General features: G+C 37.9%; 1 protein-coding gene across 2 annotated transcripts in view; it reads left to right on the top strand.

The window, feature by feature from the left end:
- Nucleotides 1-24,577, top strand: part of SIPA1L1 (signal induced proliferation associated 1 like 1) — a 190,168-nt gene that overhangs the window by 42,662 nt on the left and 122,929 nt on the right. Inside the window, exon 1 of one of the 2 annotated variants that reach the window (XM_017830676.1) lies at nt 11,427-11,445. The exons of the other annotated variant lie outside the window; for it this stretch is intronic. The gene's annotated coding sequence lies outside the window, so the exon portion shown is untranslated. Of the gene's footprint in view, nt 1-11,426; nt 11,446-24,577 lie in introns of those variants that run through there. 2 annotated transcript variants of the gene reach the window in all.

The following is a 24,577-nucleotide window of genomic DNA, read 5'->3' as shown; positions in this document are numbered from 1 at the left end:
TTAAGTTTCTTTCGTAGTATTGCAGTTTCTTTAGCAAAAAGATTGTCTAGTATTTATCTTCTGATAAAATCATGAGTTGTTCTGCATTGTGTGTTTCTCTCTATCCAAGGGTTTTAGTTACAAAGTGTTTTAACTGCAGCATTTGTAGATAAACAACTGTGCTATTTTAAGCCCCTTCCCCTCCAAAAATAGTAGCAAAAGGCCCCCGACTTCCTTGTATCTCCGTCTCCTAACTTGGGTTCAGTCTGGTATCTTGTAATTACTCCTTTACCTACAGACCATGGTACTTTCAAACATGATGGATCTAGTGTCAGGATCGGTGTCAATGAAGTACACTGATGGACTGGGTAATCTTTTGTGGCCATGAATGGAACAGTTGAAGCTGGGAATGAATTTTCATGGATCCCTAATAGTTAGCTGTGTTAATAGTCTTTAGATTCACAAGGTACTTTTTTATATTTCTCTTCTGTTTTGGGTTTATTAAAAGTATTATGTTCAGAGTATGCTGTGTCTCACCTAAAAAAAATCCACTGCGCAGGCTTGAAGGGTTAATGACCTTTCCCAAATCTTCGCTCGCGAAGACTGGCCATTATTATTATATTATGTTCAGAGTGTTCTGCAATTCTCTTCCCTTTCTTCTCACGAATAAATGAGCACCAAGTTCTCAGAAGGTAACATCTCCTTTTATTAGTGAAACTGCAGCAACTTTGGAGTCAAGGCAGATTCCAAAACTTGTCTGTTCAGATAAAAATCTGATGTTGAAGAATCTGCTGCTGTTCATAGCTGGGTATGTAGTTTGAGAGAAATTATATTAGCATTGAATTTTATTTTTTTTTAATGTGTAATTTTGCTAATATTCTGTAGCTGGTTCTGCTGCAACTCAAATATTTTTCTCATTTGAAACTGAGTATAAATCTAATTTGTTTTTCCTTCACCCTCTCCTCAGAGATATATCAAATTACCCTCTGTTTTAGATTCAAGCTCTTCATGGAAATTAATCGTTCTGACCCCCTGTGAGGTAAATATTATTTTCATTAATAGGAAAATAGCAAAGCAGACAAGTAAAATTGCTTGTTTGAATTATGCAGAGCTCTAGACACATGGTCAAATTGCTAGACTGCCTGTTTTCAATAAATTCTTTACAAAACTTTTTTTAAAATTTAAGCTATAATGATATTGATACTGTCTAAGCAGACAGAAAAATACTTTTTTTTTTTGTTTCCTGAAGTGTTGTGTGACTAAGAGGACAACTTAAATACTGTTATAGAACAGTATATCTTGAAATGTGGATAAATGAGCTGTCTACTGAGAAGAGTACAAAACAGTTTTAAATTTTCCTGGGGGAACAGTCAAAGAATCCTTTTAAATTTTATTTTAGTCTGGCAAAGAGGATGAAGGTCCTTGAATGGTCAGAGAAACTTCCGCTCTAAAGGAAATGACCAGGTCTACCAAGTGAATCAAATGGGGTGGGGATGGAGATAGAGGGTGCTTGTGTCTTATAAAATAACAGATTATCAGTTCCTGTGCAATGCAGGAAAGAATATCTTGAATTACTTTTGACTCTTTCAGTAGGATATAGTTCTGCTTGATCTCAAAGGCAGTGTAGATGAATTTTTTTTTCCCTTGAAGGAAGGCTTGTAAAATAGCAGAGCAGAAGTTTGGTTACATATGCAAAAAACTTCCTAGCTAAAGAATTGTCTTGTTATTGTAGTTGAATTTCCAATTAGGGATAGAAGAAGATATGACTTATGGAGTGTGAAACTTCCTGGAGATGACTAGAATTTTCAGTTTGACACAGTTTTAAAGCTTTTGAAGACAATAAATTCTCCTCAATAGTGGAATTTTTCATATTATTTTGGATATTTTGAAACTATAGTGAAGTAGTTAATATCTGTTTTAATGAATTTTACAGGCAGTAAGCATCTATATGACTTTTAATGTGAAGCTTCCTGTTGTAGCAGTTGTATGGTGTATGTTTCTGGTGTGCTGTGATGGGGACTGGAGGCTTATAGAAGTGATGCTCAGAGCACATATGCACTTAACCAGAATCTACATTTCGGTATTCCTGCCTTAAATGCCTTTTGTGGTAAAGGATCAAGTAGTGGAGCTTCTGCAATGTGCCTGTATGTTGTGAAAGTCTGGGCAAATGTGGTTTGGGGTGTTGTTTGCTGACAGACGTTAGTATGTGCCAGTGGAACCCACTGGTTGATCGATATGCGTTGGTACCCTTCAGTAACAGCGTCAGGGCTTTTACTTTGTTCACTGTTAGGCAGTTCTCTGCCTGCTTGTTTTGGGCACCTAATTTGTCTAGCTAATGTGTTGTTGCCCAAATTAGGTGTATTACCAGTTCATCAACATGTTGATGAAAAGCCTTCATATAAAGAGAAGTCATTATGGTCCTTTGCCATGGGTGCTAGAAGTTGGAAGACTAATATCTTTGACTGACACTTGGCTGCTGGATGACCCTGGCAACTCCTTTTCTTTCTCTTGCCTTGATTTCCTTCTCTTAGCATTTGGTTTAATGATAATTACCTTATCTGCAAAGCACTTTGAACTCTTATCAGCTGATGAAAGTATCCTAACAGCAGCATGCTCTCTATGGTGCTTTCTCTGTTTTTATTGACAAACAGCTTTAAAATTCCAAGTCAGTTAAAACACCAGCTCAGTCTTTCTTTTAACAGCAATCAAATGGATTGAAATTACATGGAGAAAGGGATGGGGGAACAGAATGAGGCTTTCAAATTGTGAATGTGCAAATTCTGTGCTTTTTACTTATTTCTCCAGTATTTTTTGCCATAGACAAATTATTAGTTCTTTTTTTGGCAATAGTAACTCCTTCTGCAGTGTAAAATCCTATCGTTCTCTCATAGCTTAGCTGTGACAGCTAGGCTGAAAAGCAATAGAACAACTTTATAAATAGAAAAACTAACTTTTTTAAATTAAGAGGAAATACTAGCATAAAGGATTGGTCATTACTTAATTTAAGTGGCAGGAAAGAGTGGACTCTGTTTGCATTTGTTGTTGGTTTTCTTAATTTCAAACTGATGTATTTGCATTGCTTACCTTAAAGTGTTTACTGTTGTCAGGAATAACTCCAAAGTTCGTATTTTTATGTTTGTGCTTTGTAAATTCCTTGATGTTTCACTTCAGTTAGTTCAGGTCTGGACAAAAGCATTAGTTCATAGACAAGGAGCTCTTTCAACTCAGCAGTATGTTCTTCATGTAGGTATTTTACTCGTAGAATGTGCAGTTATATTTCAGGTAAACATGAAGTCATTTGTATCCTGTTACAGTCTGTATAGGTCTGGCTGAGCTGGAGTTCATTTACCCATAGCAGCTATCACAGTGCTGTGCTTTGTGTTGATAACTAGAAGGGTGTTGATAACACACTGGTGTTTTGGCTCCTGCTGGGCACAGCATCAGCACTGTAACATTCCTTCCTCAGTCGAGGGCAAGATCCTGGGAGGGGGCACAACCAGGCCAGCTGACCCAAACTGACCAAAAGGATATTCCATACCATATGATGTCAGCTCGGATAGAAAACCTAAGGAAAGGAGGAGGAAGGGGGAGCATTTGTTCTTTGCTATGTTTACCTCCTGAGAAACTGCTGTGCATGCTGAAGCCCTGCTTCCAGGGAAGTAGCTGAACATTGCTTGCTAATGGGAAGTAGAGAATAAACCTTGTTATTTTCCTCTTTGCTTGTGCATGTGCAAACTTTCGCTTCTGCATTGGTAAACTGCCTTATCTCAACCTATGAGTAATTTTCTATCTTGTTCTCTCTCCCCTGTCCACCTGGGAAGGGGAGTGATAGAGCAGCTTCGTGGGCACCTGGCATCCAGCTGAGGTCAGCTCACCACACAGTCACACACTGTGTGGTTAGAAAAACTGGCCTCAACCATGGTGGTTGTGAATAACCAGGAAAAGTTATGACATAATGCACTAAAATGATGTTGTGAACATCAGAAGAAGCCTTTTCTTGTTAAATGAGTTTAAATGAAATTTTGTTCCATTACCACTTTTGAGAAAAATGTTAAGAATTGCAATAATTGACTCCTGTTGACAGGGCAGCAGAGTAGTTAATGAATTAAGTACAGTGTTACTAATTTTGATTGATACTGTGTAATTATGATGTCAAAGGTATTTGAATTTGTATCAGGCTGAAATCTGCACGAGTCTTCTAGTTTACCCTTGATGAGAGGAAAAATACATAAAATGGGAAGACCCAGACACTCCCCCAACCTGAGCTATCTTACAAAAGTATATGAGAAGGTAAAAAGGTTTCACTAGTTCAGCTTGCCTCTTTGTTAGTAGCACATCTCAGAGAAATTCCTGAAGGTCTTAGTGTCTGAAAAGCAAAAGGTAAATGTTGAATTTTGATGTCAGCAGCAACAGAGTATTGTCTGACAGCCTTCTGTGCACTTCTAGCTTTTTTCTTTCCTAATAGCCTTAGTCTGACAGGAAGTCTTAGGTCCTGAAGGTAAAAGACAGCCTTCCAAACTACCTTGAGCTGTTTCTATTCTCACTAAGAAGAAATAAAACTTCATTTTACCTGAAAGCAAAATTTATGGAGAATACAAGAGATCCAATTATTCTGGCAGTGACTCTTGAAGCAAATGTTCTTTAGCTTGATAAGCCAAACATGAAGGAGTACACTTTATTAGGATGTAAATTCTATGTGTGATTAATTTGTTGTGTAATATTTTAATACATTTTGGTTCATTAGAATTACATGTTTATTACTATGTAGAGAGGTTTTATTAATGTGTCAGAAGTAGTATTTCACTGTTCACCAAGGTGAAAGTCGAGATGGTTGTGATTTCAAAGTTTAGTAGGAGTCTATACATCTTATTTTATTATAAACAACTCTACTTTTTCTAGAATAAGGGATTTCAATTCTTACTACGTTTTATAGACCTTTATTTTTTGTACTTGTTTCTGCTTCGCCTTACTTCCCTTCTTTTTTTTGTGTTTTTCAGCATTTCATATTCATTGTTTCAGATCCTCCTTTTTCAGGAGATTCTACTGCTGATGAGGTTTTTTTTATAGCTCCCTTTGATACTTCATCCCTATTTGCCTTTCTGACCCAGAAGAATTTGTGCCTTAGTGAGCTTCAGGAGCAACGGTTTTGCATTTTATGAGTAATTTTAAGAACTTAGCTGTGCCATCTGAGTGTGCTGCTTTTGCTTGCCATATAGTTTCGTGCAGGTCAGCTGGCTTGGTGCTTTTAAATATCCTATCTTGTCTGTGTTTCTGATGTGTATGAGTCATTAGTGCTTAACAATCATATAGTTGGAAAGTTGTATAAAAATGGAGTTTATGTTGTAGTAGTGTTATTTATCAGTGTCTGTCATTCAGCATCTTCAGCAGCAGCATATGTTTGGCTGGAGATGAAACTTAGTGCCTTGTGAAAGCTTTGGTTGGAGATGGCCCCTCGCAGAAGTGCTGCTCTGTAGGCTCTTCTCTATTGTGGCAATGTTCTGTGGTTGCAGGGTTCATTCACTCATCTGCTGGCACAGGGCTTTGAAGTTACCAGTCAGAGGAATTAGGTGCTGAAGTCCTATCTCCTTGTGACTGGTGTTAGCAAAATAGTTTGCAGGCTGGTGTCCAACACCATGGGAGCAGCACCACCTTTTCCCTGCAGTGAATCATCTCATGAACTTCAAAAGTTCGCTGATGAAACTTGTCCTGGCTGTCTTTGTTCCCCTGGTAGTAATTGCGGTAATAAATCAGCTCACAGACATATGTCAGAAACCTTTTGTTTTTATTGTGAAGGGAAAGACAAACCTATTAAAAATATTTCCATAGGCTTCTTTATTTAGAAATTGTAATGTGTATAGGTGATGCCTTCCTAAAGTAAACTGAGAAGGATATTTTCCACTGATGCTGCTTCCTTCTTTCTTTTGCAAATCTGGATTTGTTAATAGGGCATCCTGAAAGGCCTTCATATTTCTCTTAGGAGATGAAGGGACTGAGGGCTACGTAGGGCAGGGAGAAAAATATTTTTTTTTCTAAGTCTCTATGAGAAAGATACATCTGAACTTCTTGTGGTTATTTTTTCTGCCGTTTTGAATACTATTAGATTTAGCTGAGATAGTTATTCTTGGTGTTTATTTAGACAGCACTTTATATTTTTGAGAAGGCTTTGTCTACAATTTCAGTACTTCCTGATGTTATTAATTATATAAGGCTTCTAAAGCTTTGAACTGCTGTTCTGCAGGTGACTTGCTGTTTTGTGAGAATAGCTTTTGCAGGTTGTGGCAGAGAAGTGGGAGAACGAAGCATTTCTTGGGTAGGTGGCAGATTTTGAGATCAGAGGCATGAATTTGCAAGGATTCCTCATCTTGCTTGTAGTACTGCATATTGATAGCTGGAACATAGCAAACAATCCTTGAATTGTCTTTAAGTAACACATTTGGTTCTTTCAAGGGTGATGTCAGAAAATAGCCTTTTTCAGTAGGACCAAGTTCTTTCTTTCCTCCCTCCTTAAATACGCCTACACTGATGTTTTTTCAGCTCTACAAGTGTGTGTTTTCTCAGTCTCTCTGCCGTGTAGGCGGCCTTCCCAATCACAATTGAGCTTCGCAGGCAATCTTATAAGAAAAAAAACCCCGTCTTTACGCAGCAGGTCTATAATTTAACACCAAAGGAAATGGAGAGTTCTGGGTTAGAATTGTGGTGCATCTTAGTAATGGTTGAACAGGTGAAGAACTTGACCCTAAAAATCACAAGGAAACTTTTTCTTGAACAGAAGACCGACACCCGTGGAAATAATTTTTTTACCTGCTGCCCAAATGATTTGACAGAATGTCAGTAGCAATCACAGAGTTGAAATCTTACACTTGCTTCATTGGTTTAAAGTTATAATTGAGCTTTCTATCCTAGGATTAGAATTTGACTCTAATGAAAAAGACAAACTCTGTTTGTTGGTAACATGGAAGTTAAAATGCAGTTCTTCCTGGAGTGTTACCTTATTTTAAACATGAGTTTAGTTTTCTATACCTTTTCAAAACTGCTTTTGCTGCACTGGATCATTATTTTTTTTGTGTACTGCAGCTCTTTTGATGATGCTTCTCATTTTTCCAAGGTCTTGATTTCACACAATATTTTGTAAATAAGCCTAAACTTAACTTGCAATAAAAAAAACCTCTCAACCGTATTTGTAATTGCTCAAAAGAAGATAGCAAAAATTAATTTCTTGAACTCTGTTGATAATGCTGTCTGGCATTTCTTAAAGAATTCTGGTTGATGTTAATTTTCTTGCTACCAGGTATTCAAAGTTTATTCAACTCCGTAAAGAAATACTGTTGGGAGAGTAGCAATGCATGGCTTAAAATCATTTGCTTATCAACCTATCAAATTTCAGTGACAATTATTACAAATAGCACTTGTACCATGGTTTTATGTGCAGTTTATGCTGCCATTGAAGCTAAAAGGAACCATTCTTGTCTGCTTATCCTATCTTGTACCTTTTCTGCCTCATGTCAGCACAAATGCTCATGTAGCTGTCTGGTGAACTGGACTGGGGAAAACCAGGTTGGAGAAATGATCTAGGTCTTCTTTAGTCTACTTATTTAGAGTTGGATTATAATCTATCTCTTTGATGTGATTCACTGTACATCTTCTCTAACTCGTGTGTTTGGTGGGAGTAGAGGAGGACAAAAATTCATTGGTGGTATGTGCTCTGCCTCCAGCTTGTGCCTCTGCAGAGTTCTAGGGAATGCAGCATACATCTCCATGGTTACATCTGTTTGCCCAGTCTAATTTTAGAGGCCTCCTATCATCTAGAGATGCAAGCTTTTTGTAGCAATAGACAGAGGTCAGATGTTAACGCTAATGCTGAAACAATACAGATTATATTACAGGACCCAGTAAATAGGAAGGACCGCTTTGAAATCTTTTTTTTCTTGCTGCTCTTCAGAGTAGCAAGACTTCATAGAGGACTGCAGCTGGTGACTTAGATAAATACTTGCTCTCCCTTGTTTGACATGTGTGATAGTTTTATGTTGAGCAGTGAGGAAAAAAAGTGGGCCACAGCACTACTAGATGTCCCCTTTCTTTCAAGTGTTACCCAATGTGTGTTTAATCTCCAAATGCCTGGCAGAATGTGTTCTGGAAGAAAATAACTTGATTCAGAGAAGCGGTGATAAAGAAAGGTTGGGATTGTTACAGTGAGAAACTTGTTGTGTAGGCTCCCTCAGATGTGTGAGTTAAGTGCAAAAAATTAATAGATTCACAGTTTTATAAGTCTTCATTATTGCTTCTGGCTTCTTATAAGCAAAATTTTCAGAGTACCCTTTTACCTTTGAAAAATATTTCACTTGTTCATTCCCATTTAGATTTTGTTCATGCCCATGGTCTTTCTGTTTCTAGGTTTCACTGTGTTATGATTCATCAGGAGTTGATCATGACATCCACCTGGAGCTTTTGCTAAAGCTCCATGTGCCTGCCTTCTCAAGAATTTGAATAGGTAAGAGTGCATGTTCTGCTTTCTGTACCATCTGACCTTTTGGAGTACTGCTAGTTGCCGCAAAATGAGTGTTGGCTTTGTGACTGCTGGTAGCGCTGGTAGTGTTTCATACAATGCATAAGGAGTGGTCTCCAGCAGGATGGCTTCCCCTGGTAGGCTGGCTGCTGCCGAGTGCCATACTCTATTCCAGTCTGTTGCTGAATGCATCCTCTGTACATGAGAGCTTATTCCAGGAGGGAGATGCAAGGGGACTAGATGGCTACTCCCTCCCCCCCTTTCTACTCTGTGTGTGTTGAAGTGTTTGTAACAGCAGGTTGGACTCTGTTCAGGCTGTGACAGAATGCCTGCTTTTGTCACGTTTTCTAAAACATAGTAGTTTTTGTAGGTGGTTTCTTTTGCTCTACTTGTGAAACTTATGTTTTAAGGAAGAAAGGGATGATTATTCTGAATGTGTCTGATGCTTGAAAAAGACTTTTGGTCTTTTAGTACATGATTTGTCCTTTTGCAGAGAAATGTAATATACTTTTAGGAAGTTTGTGAAAAGATAAAAAGGATGCTGCAAGTGTGAGATGCTCCAGTTCTGCCCATGCAGCCTTGTCCTCTGCCTTGTATCTAATGCAAGTCCTTTGCAGGTGTGGTTCGAGGTGACATATGAAGAAGGTTGGAAAATTTCAGTGTGCAGTTTTGGAGGGTGAGGGAGAAGGGATAGAGAGCAGTGTTGTTGGTTTTGCAAAGATAGGCAGGGTTGGATTTGTTTTCAGATGGATCAACTTCTTGAATTAACAGGTTGTGCAAGCAGTAGTGCTGCCTGAAGGGAGGTGACCAGAATACTTGCTAGGGACTGCTGGAAGAACAGCATTAGAGATCTTAACTTAGGTCAGTTTAAGTAGATTTGCAACCAGGCAGTAAAACCACAGCTCCCCCCCCCGAACAAGTTTTAATCACATGTTTATTAACAAATATTAAAAACTCTAGATGTAGGGTATGCAAAGGAAGCCCAGTTGAAGTGACAGTGTAAACACTGCTGCCAAAGACAAACCCTCCCTTGTAACATCAGTTCATCAGTCTGTTAGTTGTCTAAAGAAATAAATAGGTTTCTTACGTGAGAGAATCTACCCTGTTGCTTTAGAGGATGTTGTTGTGTCAAAAGTGTCAGTTTAAAACTGTTCTTCTGAAATACTGTCAGCAAAGCTGCATTGTGTTGGCAGAGGCTCAGCTTCTGAGGTTTGACTTACTGTAGTGACAAAACCTTTCCTTCAAAGGACATATGTATTGGAAACAAATGTATTTGTTCACTGAACTAGCGGAGCCCTTGGAAAAGGCTATTTTAATTATTTTGTCTTTCCCTTTGAATCATCTTACCTTTTAACTTGGCACCATCTTTAGTGTTGATTTTTCACACAATCATTATTGTGGTTTTCTGTGATATGCAGCACTCCAAGTTACTGACTGAGGAGAAAATAGTGTCCATTTCTCTCCCACGATGCCATACAAAAATTTGTTTTGTTTTTTTATTGAAGTTTGTGGTCCCAAGAGACTATTTAGGATCAGAGCAAACCTGAACACTGTGTAGTGGGGCACAGACAGTGAAAAAGGGCTGTCTTGAGTGATGAAGTAAAAGCAGTCTTAGCTATGAATTTAACTTACTGGTGGAAGGTAAGTGAGCAGTTTTTCCCTCTGCTATGTTTGGATTCCACAGTTTAGGATTTTTGTCTTATACTTTCCATAAAAAATGTAGAGATACTAAGGTGTAAGACATTCAGCAGCATAAACTTAGTTAATACTGACAGAATAAAACTTGTAAAATTCTACATACAACTTGAACTCAGGCTGCTTATTTCTTTTTGACCTGCACTTGAAATGAAGAGGAGGACTGGGGGGAGGAAAGAGAAAGGGATGACCACTGTGTGCAAGCAGACCTTAAGTTACATTTTGTAGGATGGTGTTTAAAGCTGCTGGTTTTATCGGTATTGTTCTTTTGCTGTTGACAGGCTGAAGCCCCATGGCTTCATTTATCCCTAGTAATAAAGACTGTTTGGGTGGGGTTGAGGTGGGAAAGGTTTTGCCTCAGTTATTCTTGCTTTTCCACAAGGATGTGCTTAGGGACATGTAGTGCTGTGCTCCCTGCAAAGGGAGGCAGAAGCTATTTGGGTACTGTTTCTCTGAGTGGCCAGGAGAGATGTACAAAGTTGTGTTCCTTGCTTACATTTTGCAGGTCTTAATTTTTTTCCCCAGACATTTCCCCAAGGTTTAGTTGGTGATTATATAAAGGTTTCTGTTATTAGGACTGTGTAGGTTTGCAGTTAAAGTTGTTTCCCTGAGGAGTCTAAAGAAAGTTAGCAAAAACCCATGCAATTAGTGCTTACTGTCTTGGCCTCCTTATAAAGAAAGGGTATTGCTTGAGGAATGCACATATATGTTTCGTTTGCATGCATATGCACCTGTGACTCAAAGGAAATAGGTGTCTTAGATGCATGTATGTTCCCAAGGTGATGCATGTTTGTTCCCAGGTTAGTGATTGCCTTGTGTAATGTTTTTATACTGTGGTATTGTAATGATATCTGCAGTAATTATCTTTATATGGAAAAGAAATAGAAAGTGCTTAGTCTATTTTTACATTCTTTTATGCTTTAACAGAAAAGCATATAAACATAAAATATGTAAAGAATGTAAACATGTAAAGAATGTAAACATAAAAATGTCATGAGTTACCAGAATTTTGCATGTGGTAGTTCAGAGATTAGTTAAAGTACTCTAGAACTGGAAAATAGCAATAAGACCATTCATCAAAACTGAATAATGTTCTTAATAGCTAACTGTGTCTATTGTAATAGGAAATGGGTGTTCATGGTAAAAGTCTCACCTTCATTTCATTGTGTATGAGACTGAAAGAATTGGATATTCAGAAACTAAGTGTATATGAGTGAACGAAAAGAGAAAAGCCTGGATCCCATTAATTTTTGGCTGCCCATTAGCTGGTGAGAGTTTTATGCTTTGATTGCTGTTTTCTTACTCCACAATGACTGAAGATTTAATGATATGGATTGTAATGATCCATACTCTTTTATGTTACAGGCACCTGTTGACTAGGCAGGCCCAGAATGAGGCATGCTGTGTCTGCAAACTTCCTGATTTCTGAATAGTCAGGCACACCCAAGTCAGCATTAATCTAGCTAGCCTAGATTAAAAATGATTGCAAGGATTTAACAGCATGGATTTTAGCACAGCCTGTTTGAGACTGGCTGGGACTCTGGGTGCTTAATCACTGCAATCCTATGCCCTGGAAATTGTCTGGGTTTTGTAAAACTGAGTTCTGTGGCTTGCATAAATGTACAGAGCTCTTGGTAGATTAAATAGGTATATTGTTCTGTGTACGAATTTCCCCTGGCTTTACATTTAAAGTGTGGAATGTAGTGTAACTTAGAACTAGTAACTATGTACTTAAGACTATGTATGATTACAAATATACACTGATTAACAAACAAGATGTGTTCTTTTATTGATTCTGCTATATTAACATTTTGTAGGACTGGCTGGTGAAGAATGAGCAACCCTGGTATTCTGATTTTTTGCATTGTTCAGCTTGCACATTGCTAAAGTACATTGTGCTGTGCTTCTTAAACTTGAATAGCAGCACATTTTTGCAGTTAAAATATTTTCATTGTTGCAGGTTAGTAATAATATTCAGCAATTAAATAAATCTGAGACATTAAATAGAAGTGGAATCTGTGAAGCAGAAAAAACCCCAGTAAGTTCAAGGACAAAAAAAAATCCACCCAACAAACAAAAAACCAAACCAACAAAAACAAACAGTCCCTCTTCCCCCAAAACCCCCTCCCCCAAAGTAAAACAAACAAAACCCAAACCAAACAAAAACCAGCAAACAACAAACCCCCAACAGAAGAGACAATAGATTAGGAACATTTGGACCATTAGTGTTATTCCCCTGCTTTGTTTTTTATCCCTAGAGAGCAAAATACTTTGTTCCTTTGTAAAATGTTTTGAGAACATATGCAGCTGCTACTACTTTACCTGCACTGACCATTAAATTTCCTAAATTCATGCTTTAGAACAGATACACCAACTTGAAATACAGAATTTCTAAAGAAAGCTTCAATGAAAATATTTCTGGGTATTCAGAGATGACCAATTCTTAAATGATTACATCTACCTAAAAGCAAAAGATGTCCAGTCACTGGCAGTCCTTCTATAACTCTTTCCTTTTCTTGATCACTCCCTTCTTATCCTTTAGTATCCGTCTTGAACTGTAAAATCAAGAACTCATAGCAGTTTCTCTGTGCCAGATGAAGTAAAATAACTGCTTTGCCCTCTTATTTGATATTCTTGCTCGTGTAGATATTAGCTTGCGTAACATTAGCCGTGACTGCGTGTTTCAAGTTTTCTATTGGGGACGCAGATTCAAGGAAGCTAACTAGTAAACTGGAATGATGCACAGAGCTGTCACCTGTGAAGATCAGAATTCACACTTTCCACTTGAGATCAGAGAAGATCGGCTTGCTTTTAAACATAATTGTGTTCACTGCTTATGCATAATGCAAACCCACAACTTAACTCTGCTCCATTTGATGGAAGATAAAGATCAGTGCCTACTAGACAGTGTGATGCTAGTTTTACAGATGCCATCAGCATCAGGTATTAGTCATGTTTTTTTATGTATATAGCATAGCATACATGTCTGTACACATCATAATGTGAATGATACTGTATAGTTTTTGCATTATCAGAGAATACCAGACTGGAAGGGACCTCAAGGATCATCTGGTCCAATCTTTCTTGGCAAAAGCACGATCTAAACAAGATGGCCCAGCACCCTGTCCAGCCAAATCTTTAAAGTGTATAATGTTGGGAAATCCACTACTTCCCCAAGGAGATTATTCCAATGTGTGATTGTTCTCATTGTGAAAAACTTCCCTTGCGTCCACTTGGAATCTCCCCAGGAGCAACTTGATGCCATTATCCTTTGTCTTTTCCATGTGATTTCTTGTAAAAAGGGAGTCTCAGCCATCTTTGGGGCACTAATAGTAATGCAATTAATAAATAGTGCTTCCTATTAATGGGTGTAGATTTTATAGCCTGTTGATCTATTTAGTGTTATGCCTTGTATATGCTGTTTGCTGAATTTGTTATCAGTCACTAGTTCATTCCATCAATTCCCTATGTAAAGACTTGGTACTAATATACAGTTCTTCGGTACCTTGAAACTCTGCTATTTATTATATTGACCTTTAGTATCACTAATACATCACTTAGTCTTTTTCAGTTTATATTAGAAATAGGGATTTTTTAAGCAAAGGAAGCTTATGATTTTCTAACTCATCAGGGTAGTCAAAAATTCAGTTTTGGCTTTACGTATGGCATTTTTATAGAAGCTTAACATGTTTGAGCTGTAGCCTTTTCCAAGCCTGTTCATAAAAAAAAATGGAAAGGGAAGAAGCCAGGTTGGTCATTAAATCTCATCAAGTTACATTTTAGCATCTATATATATTAGAAAATGCACAAGAGGAAAATTTTCTCTAAACTGGCAAGTCTAGGGTGGCAGAGTCTTTTAAAGTTGAGGAATTGCTTGGATAGAATTAAATTGGAATGTGCTATGGTGGAATCTTTTGTTTTATTGCTGTTGGGTGTTTAGCGTATGTGTGTGCATAAACCTTCTGGGATCATGTGAGAATGATCCTCTCCCTCAACCACATCAGTGTCCTGTTGTTTGTGAGGCTGAGTGTCTGGATGTGTCAGCTGGTCTACGCTGCACCTACAGTGTGCTGGACTGGCCAGCCTTTAGTGCCTCCACTCCCTATGCACATGAAATAAAGGCAGGAAAGCCACTTCCTCATCCATGTTGGACCAACCTGTTTGCTTGGTATCACACACGTGGAATTGTTTGGAGGCTTCTGGTTGCATATCTGCGACACAGGAAATGCTGGAGAAGACATTTTTTTCCCCTTCTTCTTTGCCTTTGTCAGTATTGGTGTAGCGTAGCTCTTAAAGCCCCTGATTTCTTTGTGTGACAGTGATACCTTAGGGGAACAGCCACTTGCTGCTGTGCTCTTTGTAATGTGTTTGTAAAGCCTGTAGCTCAGAGGTGTAGTAAGTGTGTGTATGTATATGTGGTAGTGTAGGTATGATTTTTCAGGATATGAGGAAGTTTAATATAATTTTTTTCTTTGTGCTCTTTCTTTTATTTTCTTACTCTATTCTTTTTTCCTTTTTTTTTTTTACCGCTTTTCAGCATTTATTTTCTTCAGCATAGCTTTCTCTTTTTACTCTTCCTTTTCTCTCTTCTAACACCTGTGTTAGAATTCTTTTCAGAGACTTGCTGAGGAGAAAGTCTGAAGTTGAGAACCAGTGCACCTTTCCTTTCTCTGAGAAGGGAGAACTGATGCTTTAACCTCTCCTCTCTGAAAACAACTTGCTATTGGGAGGAGGTTGTGTGGAAAGAGGATGAGCTGCAAAATGACTGTGGCCTGAGCGCTTTCCTGTCTGGGATTAATTAAGAATCAGAAGCTTATAGTATTTTTTAATCATTTACATGCTCAGCTGTGAGGGAGTGTTCCTCAGAAATCTTTGCTCCTTGTCTATAAGAAGTCAAGGAGTCCTTTACTATAAAAAGGAAGCAGCAGTAGATTTGGTCAGACTGAAAACGTGAGAGAGAAGAGCAGGTAAATGCAGTGGCTATTTAATATTTTTGCTGTGGAATTGTGAGCCAAATGCTCTCTCTTGGGTTATTCTGCAAAGCAGTTGTCATTTCTTCATTAGTAAAGGCTATTCTGGCTATTTTAGCTTTGGTTTTATTAAAATGGCTTGGATGTAGAAAGTAATGTTGATGCTCATGACCATCTTGATAGACACTGGAAAGGTATTCAGAAGAGCTGGTTAAATATTTGGACAAGTTGGATACATTTTCTTGTACATGAAAATGTAACTGTTGTCTTTCATCTAGAAACCCAGTGTTACAGTTAGCTTACTGTATTTGGTCACATTGAAGTTCCCTCTCCGTAATGGTGCTGCCTCTGACAGAGCACAGCAACTGATGTAGATGGAGGAAGATAGGACTGATTTATAGCTGTAAACTTTAATGTCTTCTATCTCATGACTTTCTGAATCAGGAAATCCAGTACCTTTTGTTCTTTGCCTTTCTCTTACCCTTCCTAATTCTGCAATAGCTTTTTTTACTTGGGAAGAGCAGAATTGTGTATGGTACTGATGGTAGAAATTTCATACGATGATAAGATAGAGAACCAGTGTTCTTTTCAGTACAGTTCCCAATGCTGTCAATGTGTGGGTGTTAGTTTTGTGTTGTTGGGTTGGGTTTTTTTGGTGGGTGGGGTTTGGTCTTTTTTGTTTGGTTTGGTTTGGGTTTTTGTGGGTTGGGGGGGCTTTTTTGTGAGCTTTGGAGTGTAATATATGATGGATACAAATGTCTTCACAGTCTTCAATAAAAAGAATGCTGCAAAGAATTGAGAAATGCCAGGTTGTATTGGTAATGGGTCTGCTTTTCATATTTGATTATCTGTTTGGTATAGCCACCTAACAGTGGGTGCTTCAGAGCTGTGAATCATTGCAGCATGTAAAATTTTTGAGAGTTTGGGCCCCTATTTTCATGGTTAGGGCTTAAACTCTCCTATGCTTACCCCAGATTAATAATATCTCTACTGACATATCCAAAGGCATGCCTACTGCATTTAAATTACCTATTTATACTGTTATTCCATGTTCATCAAGTAACATGGTTCTTCATTTCTGTATGATACCTGTGCAGTTACATACCTTCAGTCCATAGGGGCCTCCAGAGAATGAACTAAATGATCTCGGTGTTCTAAGGACACTACTGGAATTGTTCATTTACAAAGCAAAGAGGATTATGGCTGACCTTCTTCTAATATTTTTATATAATCAGGATTTAAGTTGTTTTCTAATTTTGCCTATTAAATGAAAACTGAGATTTAGTCTTTCCCTTGAATGACTGAATTCTGAGGCAAATCAATGTAAAAAAACCTTTTGAGATCCTTAGAGCTTTACTGTGCATGTGGAAAATTGCAAGTGTGTATTAATACATACTTTGAAATTCTGGTATGGAAGGTCTTAACAAACATCAACTTTAGACAAAATCTGAGGGTGCTACAGAAGCTGCTTGCTCTTTTGTAACCGAAGGACTACCGTTACTGCTTTTGTTTTTTTCTGACTTTTTTTTTTGGCCATATTTCTGTTATAACAAAAATATGACAAGTTTTCATGTCTTTTAGTAAGCTGTCAAGAACTGACTCCTTTTCCTTCCTTTTTTCAAAAGGAATCAACCTTTGAGGCTGAGGTTTGGATTTGATGCTCCAGCTATGAGCCTTATAGGGACTGCTGCCTGTTCTGTCATCTCAACTGAAAATACAATTTACCTATAAAACAATTTTATTCTGTGTTACTACCTGTACAGTGATTATGCTTCAGTTCTAAATAGACTGGTGAGTCAGTTCTAAATTGACTGGTTGAAACAATACATCTTGCTTGGCATTTGCATTGTCGGTAGAGCTCAGGATCACCCTAATCATGGCTGATACAAATTAAAAAATACCCTTCTTTCATGCTTTTTATTTCAGCCCAGTTGTCTAGTAAAAAAGTTTTTATATTCTTCTTATTTAATCTGTATTTGATTGCATTTTTACAGTTTAACTTTGTGGCTTACAGTAATAGTTTAGTTTAGCACAAATACACCACACCTGCCATTTCCATTTAGTGTTTGAAAAATAGTGTTTTTACGGTAAGTGCTTCTGACAAGGAATTACAGAACTATATTGAAATGGTTTTAGTAGTAAGTAGTACAAAAAATCAGAAACAGCTGTGTCAAAATACTTTGTGATAGAAGAGCATACGTGAGTACATAGGATTTCTTTTCAGTTTCATGATACCAAAATTTAAATAGCGGGCACAGAGATATTAATTTGTGTCTTATGTAAAATATTGTATTTGTTATTACACTGGAGGGTGGTTGTTTATAGAAATATTGTTCCTGGTTTGAGCAGCTCATAAACTCATCTCTATCTCTAATGTAAGTTTACATGAATCAAAGATGATCCTGAGTGTAAGAAAGCGCTGTAAATTCCTTTTGTTAATCAGGGAAAGTATTTTGTATTATCAACTAGATTTTGTAAGTATTTAAAATCCCTTTTATTAGTCTGAGGCATTTTGCAGTCTGTGTTTTAATACATGAATTATATTTGTAAGAGTATACAGAGATAGATAGGTCTGTCACAGGCAAGAACAGGAGAAACCTCAGAATCATTTGCCTTTATTGTAACAGTACAATCAATATAATATGTAACACATAGACCGATATTTTGTGGTATTCATATAAACCAGATGGAGCTTTCTTGTATTTAGGTACAGACATAAATCCAGTAATAAATTAACCTTTACTTGTTGGAATGGGGTCTAATGTAAAATCATCTTTATTCTGACAAAATACTTTTGAGAGAGAAGCTTAACTACACCTTATCACCATCCCCAAAACAAAAAGCAAGTTATAGGGAGTTTTATTCATGGCACTGTTAGGCTAATCTGACTAATCTTTTCAAGACTGAAAGCCCTTGCAGTGATAAAGGATTTATTTTCTGGACTTAAGTAGATGTTTGGACAGCTGTTTATTCTCTAATATTATGTTTTTCTTTTTCTATTTTCTATGTATTTTGTGGTTAAGAGGAAGGATTCTTAAAAGATTTACCTGATATGTAGAAAAACTGTTGTCTAAAAATGGAAATGTTGGACCAAGAGCCATGAGCTTTGAATTATACTGCTGATTTCCCAAAGATTAATAATGCTACTACTGTCTCTTTTAATCATTGGTCTCTCTGCATAAAGTGTTTTTTTACCTTTTAGAGGCATTGGAGCTTCACAAATTTCTTTATCATACCTGGGAGTTGGTGGTTGGGAAGACTTGTTGGTCAGTAAGCTTGGTGTTGCTATAATTGAGCTTACCACTGTTTGTTCTGTCTCACAAATTCACAAACAATAACGGAGTGGGGACAGAGTGGCTGGAGAGCAGCCAGGCACAAAGGGACCTGGGAGTTTGGATTGATAGGAAGCTGAACAAGAGCCAGCAGTGTGCCCAGGTGGCCAAGAAGGCCAATGGCATCCTGGCCTCTATCAGGAACAGTGTGGTCAGCAGGATCAGGGAAGTGATTCTTCCCCTGGACTCAGCACTGGTGAGGCCATACCTTGAGTGCTGTGTCCAGTTCTGGGCCTCTCAGTTCAGGAAGGACATGGAGGTGCTGGAGCAGGTCCAGAGAAGAGCAACAAGGCTGGTAAAGGGACTCAAGCACAAGTTCTATGAGGAGAGGCTGAGGGAGCTGGGGTTGTTTAGCCTGGAGAAGAGGAGGCTCAGGGGAGACCTCATCACTCTCTACAACTCTCTGAAAGGAGGTTGTAGCCAGGTGGGTATCAATCTCTTCTCCCAGCCAACCAGCAGTAGGACAAGAGGGCACGATCATAAGCTGTGCCAGGGGAGGTTTAGGTTGGATATTAGGAAGAAATTCTTTACGGAGAGGGTAATCAGGCATTGGAATGGGCTGCCCAGGGAGGTGGTGGATTCTCTGTCCCTGGAGGTTTTTAAGATGAGACTGGATGTTGCACTTAGTGCCATGGTCTAGTAACCACGGCGGTAGTGGATCAATGGTTGAACTTGATGATCTCAGAGGTCTTTTCCAACCCAGCTGATTCTATGATTCTATGAAAATGTAGGAGACAAATACTTTTGAGAATTGTTTTCTGATGGAAAATGCAATGTTAGGAGAGAGATTGCCTTCTATAGGACAATGGTTAAATAATCACTGTTCCCTATTTTCCATAGCATTTTTCTCTCTTCAGTTGTAATGGTGCTGCCCTGTTCAGGTGGATGTGGTAATTTGTGGGGGTAACTTGTTTTACATTTATCATGTTGTTTTAGGGGTTTTTTCTAACTTGTTTGCCAGATTCCTTATGTTTTTTCTGTTAATGCAGATGTAAGAAGGTTTGTTTTTAAAGCTTTACAGAATCTGTCATACATGCAGATAGGTAACTAGAATGTTTTGAGTTCTCTTTCTGAAATGGATGCTAATTCATCTGAGAAATAGCGTTTTTTTTGTACATATGCCAGTGGTTACCTTCTTCCCTCTTGCAGTACTGCAGGTGCCCTTTGTATAACTGGAGGAGTTTTGCATTCCTTCTTGTAAATGTCTGTTGGACCCAGACTTCACGATCTGGTTCCACAGATGATTTAGAATAGCACTGGAGATGTGATCAAAGTCTTGTTCTGTCCTTCAGCAAATATTTTTACATGATAAGTCAGGAGTCTTGGGTTTTCAGACTGCTTTTATATGTTGTTCTGGCTTTTAGATCTGTCAACTAGTAAATATGCATACGTATTTTAAAAGGAAAAGGGGAATGCTGTCTGTTTCTAGCTTTATGATTGTTATAAGTGCCTGCGTTTGCCACTTGGTTTCATAATGCCTGTTCACAGAAACCAATATGTATATGTGAATAACTTACTGTTCTTAAATTTCTGGCAGAAAAAACTGTTAATGAAGGAATTGTGATGGTGGTGGTCTGAAATGTAGGCAAGAGTTACTGAAAATCTGAATTTTTTAAAAGGCTGAAAGATGATGTCATACTTCGGTATGTGCTGTTGGCACTTCAGACTCACTCTGAGCATCTATTAGAGCTGATGTAGATACTTGATGGGTTTTGGTATGAGTTGGAATATTATTGCTGTTTCATAGAACAGATGAAAAATAAAATCAAAGCTAAAATACATGCATGATCAGAGCCAAAATAAGTGCGTGCATACACAACTATAGTTAAAGTCTAAATTATTTTATATTAATAGATGTAAACATGATACCAACTGGAGTAGGAATGTAACTGCTGTCTAGAAGAAAAAAAACCCTCACATTGAAACTTGGTTTAAAATTGTGACTGTGTAGAGGTGAATTGCTAAGTGTGAAAAGCAGTAGAATTAGTATGGATATCAACAATACTGAAGAGTATGTAATTTTCCTGGTAACTGCACTGATTAATTCTATTTAAAGAACTTCATGTTAATTTTACAAGAAGACCAAGAAAAGAGGAGATTGAAGTTGGAAGGAAATTTTTCTGTTTGAGACGGGGAGGTGAAGGGGAGGAGAAATTTGTTCATGTGCACTGTCACCTAAAATAAATCATAAAAATGAGTTTATACATAAAGACCCCTTTAATTTTTTTTTTTTCATTTACTCTAGTCACTGCTAGGAAAGTCAAATAACTCTACTAAGAAGATGAGTGTTTTTTTGTTTTTTTTTCCTTCCAGTTGTTGTCAATCTGTTTTTAGTAATTTTAGAACTAGGTTTTAGGATATGTTCCTTAGAATACACAAGGATGATGTATGTGGTATTTCAAAACTAGGACAATGGTGTTGACTAGGCTTGAAATACTTTAACTTCTTGTGCTCAGTGGTCTTATCACTTTCCCAAATTGTATTTGGCTTTCAGGATCAATATCAGGTTTATAACTCTTTAATCTGATCCTGTATTGCTTCTCAAGTTCCTTTCTGCTTTATTACTCTTTAGATGGCTATTTTTTTGTATATGTGGAGTTTTTATTTACTTTACTTGATCTCTTTCAGACTTACGGTATTTTGTTTTGCTCTCACCTGCATGGATTTTATCAAGTGCAGTTTAGAAGCCCTGATTTCCTAAGCTTGCCTGGAATCAGGATTGTCTCCTTCATACATCTTACACCAAACTGAGGAGGAGCAGAAGTTGCAATTTGTAGATCGTTCAGTGAGGCTGCTGTTTGATCACCAACATTAATAAACTAAGCAAAATTTGCTACAGGTCAAGTTCTAGCTGGACCTGCCTGAAATGCTTTCTGGGTTTGGGTTTTTTTAATACTGATCCACTGCTTTAGTTCTCTGAAAGCAAAATTTCTAGTAATTACCCTTATCTGCACTACTTATTTTGGATTCATGGTCTCCAGGTTATGTTGAACAGTGTCAGAAACATCATTTACATAAGCAACACCTGCTGCTTCACTAAGACATTTATTCAAGAGAGAACATTATATTCATTTGTGGCTTCCTGACTGTAATTTATCTTTCTCCCCTAACTTATATTAATTTTTGCCCCTCTTCTTTTCCCCCAGCAATATACCTAGGTCTTTCTAAGCATCAGAATGACATTGTTTGTCTTGCCTTACCTACATAATTTCCCACTTCCTTATTATTGTTAAAGGACATACACCCTGTTTCATATTGCTCTGGGATCCCTGTCTTTTAGTGGTTTTCAAAGCAGAACAGTAATAGCTTAGAAATCATTTGGACTAGTTCTTTTATATAGTCTAGTATGCATTATTGTAAGTAGCTGCATTAAACTATGTGTTAATTTTTCTAATTCAAACATCAGTTTGGTTTTTTGAGGAGAATTTATTTTGAGTATTACTTTGCTAACTTTCTTGCTTCTTCCTTATAGAGCCCTAGAGTATTGGGGCCCCTGAATATCGAGACCAGATTCTAAAATTGGCTGGTAATTCAATGTGCCACAAGTTTAGTCATCTCTGGATGTTTTGATGGCCTGGGTGGGATCCAGAATCAATCAATGTGGCCTGTCCAAGCTAACATGCTATTTAAAAGCTACCATTACGTAACTAATTCTTAATGAACTTGAGAGCAGTGTTGGTATTTTTCAAAATTAAAAAGAAAATGTTTTTTTTTTACTGTTGTATGGGAGTGTGATTTGTAGCCTGCCGCCCCCAAAGAAGTGTTGCAGAGCTCTGCTGGACTGGTATTTCACTCGGGAAGACTTTGAGAGAATAACTAATTCCGTGTTGGTATTGCTAACCACCTACTTGCATGTACAATGTTTTTCTGCAGTTCCTGTCTGGGCAAGACTAGGCATGACTTAAAGGTCTTCTTACCTGAGTCAGAACAGTATAAAAGAGCACAGAGAAGGAGGTTCTTGGCTTGCAGAGATATAAAACGCCATACAGATGAATGGCCTATATGACTGTTTTTGTTGTACTTTATCTGTCATTTGAACAGACTTGCTGTAGCTAAGAAACATAGAATATTGCTATAGGATACATTGAGTATCTTATAAATGTATGTATGTAAGTAATTGTAATATAGATCTTGGGACCGCTTGGCTGATAGGTCTCCCCAGGTTCCTGACTGGAACCACTTAGTAAAGCACTGTGCTTCAAAAAATCTGTTCAAATAGCCATAACACAGCTACATGTGCTGAAAGCTGAAGCCATGGTGACGGGAAGTGATCCAGAAATCTCTTTTTCTAAATGGTTGCTGTTTGTCAAATTTCTTTTGTGAATTACTGAACCAGTGTTGAACATCCTTTGCTGGTGTTGCCAATTACACCTCTCTAACAGAACACTAAAAATCCCAGCTCCAAAACGATACTGTTTCTCTTCCTTTGTTTAGTTCTGTCAAATAGACTATGCTGATAATTTCAAGACATTAAAGAGCAATGGAAGATAAACAGATGCAAAATCAGTCTGGTTTAGTACTTTTTCTTGTAAGTTTTCTGATAACTTCTAATTGACACATGGGCTTCTGTTTAATCTGTCATGTCTGGGAAGGCATTTTAAGTGCAAAACAAGTAGAAAATAATTTCAAATGGCTGAAGGACTGAAAATATAGTTCTGCAAGCAGAGTTTTCATTAGTTTGCCTTTTTTAATTGGAAAGAAAATTTAAGGATATTTACTAAAAATAATAATTGCATGACCTAAACCAACAGAATTGTTACTGATTCTAAGAAAAAAATTGCACTTTTCAGTGAGTTTTTTCTTTTCTGTTTATTTTTTCCTCATTGTTAGTGGAATTAATCTCACTTATGAACAGCTGTTGAAATAATAAAATGTGTTACTCAAATTGTAGTTGTTCCATTTTCGTGAAAGTCCGTAGCAAATTTAAAAAGAAAAACCAAAAACCAAAGCCACCAGAGGATAACGGAGACAGCTTACATGACAGAAGTTTTAAATGGGAGAAAATATTACATAGAACGTCTTGAGCTTGGCCTACACAGTAATTCACTGAATACTTCTGAACTGGTGCCCCCTTTGGAAGGGGTGGTTCTGACTTGCCCCTGTCTGCTGATTTGATGGTTGTTTCAGGGTCTTTCACCCAGGAATAGTGGGAGAGTATGGGGGGGTAAGTCTGAACTGCATTGCACGGCACATGCACTTGGTATTGCCTTGTTAAAGACAGAGGTCATCTCTTAGATGTCTTGCTTAGTTCAGCTCATCAAATATTTCATGGTGGGTTGGATTATGGTGCAGGTTCTGGTGCATTTGGAAAAAAAATGTCCTACACAGCTGTACGGTTTCGTTCTTGAAACTGTTATTTTGGGGTTTGGTTGAGATGTTTTACTACTTAAAAATTGTCCTTTTCTGAGTGACTCTGCCTGGTGAATGGGTTAACATATCTTGAGTTGGCTGCCTACAGCCACATGCCCTCTCCTGCCCTGCTGAATTGAAAGCAGAGTTGTTCATCAGTCAGTCCTAAATTTTCTGAGGTTTATAACCTAGTGTTGCGAGGCAAGTCTGCATAGGTTGGTCTTAATTGCTGTTTTGAAAATGGTAGTCTCAAAATCTTATGAGTGAGAGCTCTGATTTGCAGTGCAGGAAGAATACCTAGTATTTTGTTTAGCTTACTCCACAGTTTAGAAGAGTAGCTCTAGCAGTCCCATCACTTGGAACTGAGAAGAGGGGCTGTCGTACTGTGAGAGAGCTGTCCCAATTCAAGTCCTCTTTTGTCTAAGACTTTTATCTTGCACAGATTTCACCCACTCAGATTAGGTTCACTGTTCTGGCAACTAAGTTTCCTGAAGGACGCTCATTTTGCTTCACTCACAGTTTGCAATGCTGGCCAGACTTTGTAGGGTCAGATGGGCCACCTGTGCTTATTCCAGTGTCTGAGCGTGTCTTCTCGCATTGTCTTCATGTGCAACATCAGACTCCATGAGCTGTGGCTCTCCAAAATGGGAGCACAGGGACAATCTGTTCAGTACTAGCAGTGCTGTCTGTGTTGGCATCCACTGCAGAGCAGAGGGAGGAAGCGGTTATGATTCAAACACCAAGGCTGA

This window comes from Lepidothrix coronata, unplaced genomic scaffold (assembly GCF_001604755.1).
Source record: "Lepidothrix coronata isolate B3197 unplaced genomic scaffold, Lepidothrix_coronata-1.0 Scaffold182, whole genome shotgun sequence".
NCBI lineage: Eukaryota > Metazoa > Chordata > Aves > Passeriformes > Pipridae > Lepidothrix > Lepidothrix coronata.
This window is presented reverse-complemented; position numbering and strand designations above follow the sequence as displayed.